The sequence below is a fragment of the Myotis yumanensis genome, unplaced genomic scaffold (assembly GCF_028538775.1).
Source record: "Myotis yumanensis isolate MYYU_CA2020_CCGP unplaced genomic scaffold, mMyoYum1.0.hap1 SCAF_8, whole genome shotgun sequence".
Taxonomy (NCBI): domain Eukaryota; kingdom Metazoa; phylum Chordata; class Mammalia; order Chiroptera; family Vespertilionidae; genus Myotis; species Myotis yumanensis.
The window spans coordinates 84,505,259-84,514,290 of NW_027223759.1; positions in this window are offsets into that span (position 1 = coordinate 84,505,259).

Genomic DNA, 9,032 nt, shown 5'->3' on the forward strand with positions numbered 1-9,032 from the left:
CTTGCAGCCAAATGCAAATCCTAGTGGTGCTGTTGTAGGCGGGTGGGAATGGCACCATGTGTCTGACAGGTGGGGGTCAGACCAAACTTGGGTTCAGCAACCTTGATACTTGGGTTCTGGCTAGGAAAGAATTCAAAGTCCAGACCCAAAGAGAACATTTATTTGGTAAATTACAGAGATAGAAGAAGTAATTGTTAGAAGAAATGAGCTTAGGAAACAATGGGGGTAAAGGAAGGGCCCTTGGAGCTTGGGGGTGAGGAAGCTAATGGTAACATGCCTGGGGCGGAGGGGTGGCGTGGGGGGGGGGGGGGGCGGAGAAATGGAAAGGCATGGGTGTGCTCCCTGGAGGGAGAGCACACTGGGTCCTCAGTCCTAAAGGTTTTAAGGGTGGAGATTTTAGGAGAGGTACCAGGGGAAGATCTCAATAGAATATTCGGAGTTTTACAGGTGTGTCCACTCAGGGTTGTGGTCTCCACTGATTGATTGGCTGGCACCTGGGCAGGGGGTCATTATTCCATGCAGCTGGTCCTGAGGCTGGTTTTGTTGCTTATCTGGGCCTGGAGCTGAAATACAACTTGAAGCCTAGATGTTATCTCTAGAGAGGAGAGGTCAGGGGTCCAAACCTCATGACCATGATAGGCTAGGGGAGGAAAACTCACACTCGGGGCAAGGTCCTGCCCTACAATTGATTGTCCATTGCTGGGCACTGGGACTTTCCACCCTGGTCACCTTCTGTACCTGGCCCATCGTCTTTGCTCGGCTCATGTCTGTCTAACTGCCTACAATAGTACAGATGCTATGATTAGCCAGGACTGTCCATATAAGATAAATGTGGTAAAATTCTAGTGTATGAGATCCAAATTCTGGAACAGAAACTACTGCATTTATAGTTATCTGAAGGCCTTAAAATTTTATGTTCCAAAAATAGAAAAAGAAGAAGACAAAAATCTAGGTGATTTTTTTGAGTAAGAAAAATTTCTTAAATTGGGGCTGTGAGTACATATTTCAGTATGTGTTATATTAGTCTCTGCATCTCTCTATATGTTTAAGTATCTTTTAAAAGAGTGGGAGGAAAAGAAAATCCCTTTAGTACCCATTCAGATCACAAAGTCTAATCCGACAAACTTCCCCATAGGTGAGGGGAGTTGTTTGGTTTATGCCACTGTGGTCAACCCTTTAACCCTCCTCGTGATGGAATTTTATATCTATGCCCTTTGCTGTGTCCCTTTGAAGACCATCCCAGTAGAATGGGTGAGTACTCACCTCCATGCCATTGACTCTGGGCTTGGTCATGTGACTTGCTTTAGTCAATGAAGTGTGATCAGACATGATGCAAGCAAGAACTGTACATGTGCTGACTTGGCTTGGTTTGCCCTCTTGTATTTCTGCTGTCGCCATGAGAATATTCCCAAGAAACAGTGTGCCAGGTGAATGAGAGCCAAGTAGAGCACACCTGAACCTAACCCACAGCCTCAAGTCAAGACCAGTCAATCCCAGACAAGCCTGACAGAACCACCATCAACTGAAGACCTATGAGCCGGACATGGGTAAGCACATTAAGCTCCTGGGTCTGGGGGTTGTTGGTCATGCAGCATTATCATAGAAGGCATCTGTGTGGAGGCATTTAGTGCTTTTGCCTTTGCAATACTCTGTCTCCGGTTCTACTGGTAACAATTCATCTTTCATTTGAGCAACTGCCAAAAGGTGGTTCTGAGAGGCTGCCAATAACAGAACCTCATCCCAGAGATGGACATATCATGAGTCCATTCAAGGCAGCAGGAAGGAGGAGGAAAATACAAAAGGGTACTTTTTCCCTTCTAAGTATCTGTGGTAGGCAGACTGACAGCATCCCAAAGGTGTCCATGTCCGGATCCCCGGAACCTGTGAATATGTTAGGCTACAAGGCAAAGGAAAATTGAAGTTGTTAAAGCACATTACCAAGAGCTTAATGTGCTTACCCATGTCCGGCTCATAGGTCATGGGTGGTGTGTGTATGTGTGTGTGTGGTGTGAGTGTGTGTGTGTGTATGTGGTGTGTGGTGTGTTTATGTGTGTGTGTGGTGTGCATGTGTGTGGTGTGTGTGTGTATGTGTGGTGTGAGTGTGTGTGTGTATATGTGTGGTGTGAGTGTGTGTGTGTATATGTGTGGTGTGAGTGTGTGTGTGTGTGTGGTGTGTGTGTGTGTGGTATGTGTGTGTGTATGTGTGGTGTGAGTGTGTGGTGTGTGTGTGTGTGTGTGTGGTGTGTGTGGTGTGTGTGTGTGGTATGTGTGTGTGTATGTGTGGTGTGAGTGTGTGTGTGTGTGTGTGTGGTGTGTGTGGTGTGTGTATGTGTGTGTGTGTGGTGTGTGTGTGTGTGGTGTGAGTGTGTGTGTGTGTGTGTGGTGTGTGTGTGGTGTGTGTGGTGTGTGTATGTGTGTGTGTGTGGTATGTGTGTGTGTGTGTGGCAGCCCCACTCAGCTGCCTCCAGGGGCTTCTGGGTAACTATTTAACATGTAGGACCTTGGTTAACAGAAAACATCTGGCCACTGCTTCCTGGCAGAATTAGACTTTGGAGAGCAGAGCTGGAACTGAGAAAGAGAAAAGTCTGTGAGAAGAGCTCCAATCTAACAGGAAGGAAAACAAATGATCAGAAATTATAAATTATGCAAGATTATGCAAGATGATGATGATGATGAGAGAGAGAGAGAGAGAGAGACTGTGAAGGAGTAGAGGCCATGAAAGAAGATCTTGGAGAAGGCAACTCTGAAGTTTTCTTCACTGTAAAGAAGGCTGAAACTGCAGGACACTATGTTTTTTCCCTGTCAAATTATAAAAACAAAACATAATTTTAAATAATATTCAATGTTGGCAATTATGTGATGATGAAAACACTTTTATAAATTACCAGAAAGAGCTTTTCTTTTTCCTTAATCCTCACCTGAGGATGTTTTTCCCATTGCTTTTCAGAGAGAGAGAGTGGAAGGGAGGAAGGAAAGGAGGGGGAGAGAGTGAGAGAGCCATCAATTGGTTGCCTCCTGCAGGAGCCCCGACGGGGGCAGGGGGCAGGGGGCAGGGGATTGGAACCTGCAACCCAGGTACCCTTGACGAGGAATCAAACCCACAGCCCTCTGGTTCACAGGCGGTCGCTCTAACCACTGGGGAACACCATCCAGGGCTATGCAGAGATATTTTAGGGGAGAAAATCAAGTTATAGAACTTTATACACCGTGTGTGCACTAGCAGATTATGAGAGACCCTTTGTTCTCTTTTCATAGTTTTAGAGGCAGCACTCTGGAACTGGGATATAGATGTGTCCACCTGGGAATTTGGGATATGATATATTTAAAGAAACTATCATAAAAGGTTTGTGTGGGGGTTCAGAATGAGTCACCCCAAGATATGCCTCTGTGATATGCAATTATTTTGAGCTAGAGGCAACTAAGACCTTGTGGTCTCAAAAGAAACTCTGTCCCACTTAACTACCTACAGAATTCATGTGCTGATAAGAGATTATTAGAGATAACCGTTTCCTTACCTATTTATATGTCAGGGCAAACTTCTAATTACTAAGTGGCTACTCTTATCATCCTGCAATGACACTCTGAAGCCCCCAGGGCACCTTGCATCACCCCCCTCCGCCCTCAGGTTGTTAAAAGTACATACTTCTCCTTTTGGTCTTTGAACCTCGCATGTATGTGGGGTTCCCATGCATATGTCCATATTAAGTTTGGTTATTTTCTCTTCCTTATCTGTCTCATGTCTTTAGATTATTAGGTTAGCCGAGAGAACGTGAGGGTACAGTCTCTTTCTCACCCACACCTGTTTAGCAAGCTCTTAAAAATCAGTTTGAAAACTCTTTTCCTTATAATATGAAGATAGTGAGATCCCAGTTAAGGATCAATTGATGGGAATGTTAAGTCAATGGGTGGAAGGAACAAAGACGACTGCTAAAGCGTAGGGTTCTGTCTGCACTGGGCTGGGACAAATGTATTACAAAATTCCCGAGAGTGGAATTGCAAGCCAGGGTTGTGAAATGTCTATAGTGGTAAAGGTTGCTCTGCTGCCATCTTGCAACATCGGTGGCATTAGCTGCAATTTCCCTCTATCCACAGGGGAAGGGAAGGGTCACTGGGAGGGAGGGAGCAAGGGAAGGAACTCCCACTAACTGCGATGTGAAAGTTGTACGCACTATCAGTATCCAATTCTTACAGCAAGCCAGTGAGATGCGCATTATCATGTTGTCGAACCACTAAAGAGGGATGTAATTGTTCAGTTATCCAGAAAGGCCTCGATGGAGGCCTCATGGGGTAAGACATGAATCTCTGGCAAGTTATCTTTTCCCCAAATGGCTGCAACAGTGTCTCCCACCCCACAGGTCTTTCCTACAAGTGACATTGATATTCAACCCATCAAGAAATGGGGTCTTGGGGCGGAAGTGGGGAGGAGGGGGCCAATGGGAGTGGGAGGGGGACATCTGTAATAACTTTCAACAATGAAGATACATTTTTTAAAAAAAGAAGTGGGGTCTGTGTTCTCTCTCCTTGGATTTGGGTGGGCTTATGACTGTGGCGGAAGTGATGCTATGTGAGTTGTGAGGCTAGTTGTAAAAAGTGATACAGATTATGCCTGGACTCTCAAGACACTTTGGGAACTCAGCCGCCATGCTGTGAGGACACTCAAGCCACATGAAGAGCCGAGGGCAGGTGTTCTGGCTGACAGCCAGCATCAGCCACCAGATACGCGACTAAGGAAGGTGTGAGATGACTCCATCCACCATCCTCTAGCTGCAACCACATGAGCCGGGCTGTACAAGAGCCACTCAGCTAAGCCTAGTCAAGCTCAGGCCATGAGAATAATGAAATTATTGTTGTTTGAGGTCATTGATTTGTGAGGTGACTTGTTACACAGCAACAGATAACTTTTTTCTTCCGGTGTCTAAATACAATCACAGGTCAGGGCTAGTCTGTCAAGTCACATGCCCCCCTTTGGTTAATCACTAGGGCTCAGGGAATGGAGTTTGGTGACCTAGTTGCCACCTGCCCACCCCAATACACACTTTTCCATTCCCTGGTTAACGACATCCCAATTTTATTTTTAATATATTTTTATTGATTTTGGGGAGGAAAGGAGAGGGAGACAGAGATAAAATCTCAATGATGAGAGAGAATCATTGATCAGCTGCCTCCTGCACACCCCCTACTGGGGATCAAACCCACAACCCAGGCATGTGCCCTGACAGGGAATTGAATCGTGACCTCCTGGTTCATATGTCGATGCTCAACCACTGAGCCACACCGGCCAGGCCCAATTTTATTTGGGTTGACAATGTACCCAGTGTCTCTCATAGCTAGGCATGGATAGGTGGTTAAATTCTGGCCAATGAGATACAAGCAGAGGTGTGTGTAGTTCTTTAAGGACAGATCCTGCATTTATTTCTATAACCCTGCATCATCTCTTGTTGCTGTAACAAGTCACTACAAATTTAGTTGCTTAAAACTACACACCCTTATTGTCTAGCAGTGCTGGAGGTCAGAAGTCTAACAGCGATCTCCCTGGGCTCAAGTCCAGGCGTCAGGAAGACTGCATTCCTCCCGATAGCTCCAGGGGAGAGTCCTTTCCTTGCCTTTTCCAGTTTTTTGAGGCCGCATACCTCGGTTCATGGCCTCTTCCATCTTCAAAGCCAGCAATGATGAGGTGAGTCTTTCTTACGTTGCATCACTCTGACATTAACCATTCTCCTTGCTTCTTCCACATTTAAGGACACTTGTGATTACACTAGGCCCACCAAGATAATCCAGACTCATCTCCCTATTTTAAGGTCAGAATATTAAATTAAATATCCCATAAAAGCACACACACACACACCACAGACACACACCACACACCACATACACACACACACATTCACACCACACATACACACACACATACCACACACACACACACACATACCACACACACACACACCACACACACACACACACACATACACACACACATACCACACACACACACACACCACACACACACACACACACACCACACACACACACACACACCACACATACACACACACACTCACACCACACACACGCACACTCACGTGGAAACCAAAGGCCAGCCATTTCTGGCCTCTGTGCAGATAGCAAGTGAGGAAGCAACCCTCCTGACCCACACACACTCACAAGATTCAAATGCCTGTGCAGGCACCCGATCTGCTGCGTGGGCAAAGGGAGTGGTGTTCCGGCCCTGAGGGAGGAAGCTGCAGCTGGCCGCCCAGGGGAAGCACGGTCTGAGGAAGCAGGTGACTGCGGAGGAGAAAAGCTGGCCTGCACCAGAGCAGACTGTGCTTTAACCGCACCGACCTTCCGAGGACGTTCAGGCCTTTCTCCTCATTTATTTTTGCCCCTTTTGTTATGAAACTTTTCAAACCTACAGAAAAGTGGTTAGACTTTTACAGTGAGCACCCATGCACCCACTACACAGTTTTTCACTGCATTTTACTCTAATTATTTTATCAAATAGCTATTTTCCCATTAACTCTGTCCATCCAGCAACCCAAATTACTTTTGATGCATTTCAAAGTAAGTTGCAGACATCAGTAAGCGTCCCCATAAATACTTAGGCATATATATTATTAAGTAAAGTCCAACATTTTTTAGTTTTATTATTTCTTTTGGGTAAAAGTTATATACAATAAAATGTAAAATCTTCAATATACCAATTGATAAGTTTTAACAAATGCATATACTTGTGCAACCTAGATCCCCATCAAAATACAGAACATTACCATCAATCCAGAAAGTTCCTTCATGCCCCTTTGCAGTCATTACCTGTCATCACACTCCCAGAGGCAAATACAGCTTTTATTGTCTTCCACCCGAGATTGGGGTCGCCTGTTTTACCACTTACTAGAGATGGAGTCAGATATTTGTATTCTTTGTGTAAGACTTCTTTCCCTCCATCTAAGGACACTTTTTTTAAAAAATTGAAAAATATATTTTATTGATTTCAGAGAGAGGTAGGGAGAGGAAGAGAGAGAGAAACATCAATGATGAGAGAGAATTATTGATCGGCTGTCTCCTGCATGCCCCTTACTGGGACCAAGCCCACAGCCCAGGCAAGTGCGCTGACCTGGAATCGAACTGTGACTTCCTGGTTCCTAGGTCATCACTCAACCACTCAGCAGGGACCTTTAAGGACACTTTATTGTGTAAGAGGAAACTGGCAAACTAAAGGGCCTGCTGGAAACCCGTTTCATTCAGGGACAAGGGAACAACTTTTCCCATTAAACAACATTGAAAGTGACAGTGGGAAACACCATTAAGAGAGTACAAAGGCGTCCTAGCCAGTTTGGCTCAGTGAATAGAGCGTCGGCCTGTGGACAAGGGAGTCTGGCTTCCATTCCAGTCAAGGCCACATGCCCAGGTTGCAGGCTCAATCCCCAGTGTGGGGTGTACAGAAGGCAGCCAATCAATGGTTCTCTCTCATCATTTATCTATATCTCTCTCCCTCCCCCTTCCTCTCTGAAATCAATAAAAATATATTTTTTAAAAAAGAGAGTACAAAGGCAAGCCACAGAGTGGGAAAATATGCTTGTAATATGTCTATCCTATAAGATTATCCAGAACATATAGAGAACTCATACAAATTAATAATGAAAAGACAGATATCTGCCCTGCCTGGGTAGCTCAGTTAGTCAGAGCATTGCCTCAATACACCAAGGTTGCAGGTTCAATCCCAGGTTAGGCACATACAAGAATCAACTAATGAAGGCATAAATAGGTGGAACAACAAATCAATGTCTCTTTCTCTCTAAAAATCAGTAAACAAAGTAATAATTAAAAATAATTTTTAAAAGGCAGATAATGGGAAAATGAGCAAAAGACTTGAACCTCTCAAAATAGGCTATCCAGCCCTGGCCAGGTGGCTCAGTTGGTTAGAGGATTGGATCAAACACCACGGTTGCAGGTTTGATCCCCAGTCAGGACACATATAAGAATCAACCAATAAGTGGAGCAACCAATAAGTGGAACAACAAATCGATGTCTCTCTCTAAAAATAAAAATTAAAAAAATACAAAAAACAGATAACCCAACAGGAAACGGAGCAAAAGACTTGAACCTCTCAAAAGAGGCTATTCAAATGGCCAATAAACACATACAAAGGTATTCGATCTCATTAGTCATCAGGGGAACTTAAAACCACAGTTCAATATTTTGTACAACTGTTTGGCAGTGTCTACTAAAGCTAAATATATACCCGATGGCCCAGAAATTCAATTCCTGGTTATATACCCATCTGAAATGCATACCTACATTAATGAAAAGACTTGCACAAAAAATGCTCATAATGGTCAAAAACTGGGAACAACCCAAATGCCCATCAATAGGAGAATAGATAAATAATGTGGAATAAACAAACATACAGAATACAGTCCAAAGCCTGTAAGGAACCACCCTCAACTTGATGAAAGGCATGAACAGCAGAACTGTAGACAATACACCCAATGATGAAAGACTGACTGCTTTCCCTCTAAGATTAGGAACAAGGTCCAGACATCCACTCTCACCACCCTATTCAGCAGCGTGCTGGAGGTTCTTGCAAAGCAATGTGGCAAGAAAAAGAAATGATGGCATCGAGATTGGAAAGAAGAAGAAGGAGGAGGAGGAGGAGGAGGAGGAGGAGGAGGAGGAGGAGGAGGAGGAGAGGGGGAGCCGGAGGGGGAGGGGGAGGGAGAGGAGAAGGAGAAGGAGAAGGAGAAGGAGAAGGAGAAGGAGAAGGAGAAGGAGAAGGAGAAGGAGAAGGAGAAGAAGAACTGTCTTTATTAGCTATACATTTATCTGACAAAAAACTTGTATGTAGAATATAGAGAGTTCTTACAACTCAATATAAAGAAGATAAACTGATTTCTAAAAATGGGCAAACAATTGAAATAGTCACTTCACAAAATAAGATATACAAAAGGCCAATAAAAACCAAAAAGATGATTAACATCATTAGTCATTAGGGAGATGAAAGTAAAAACTACAATGAGATATCATATATATCT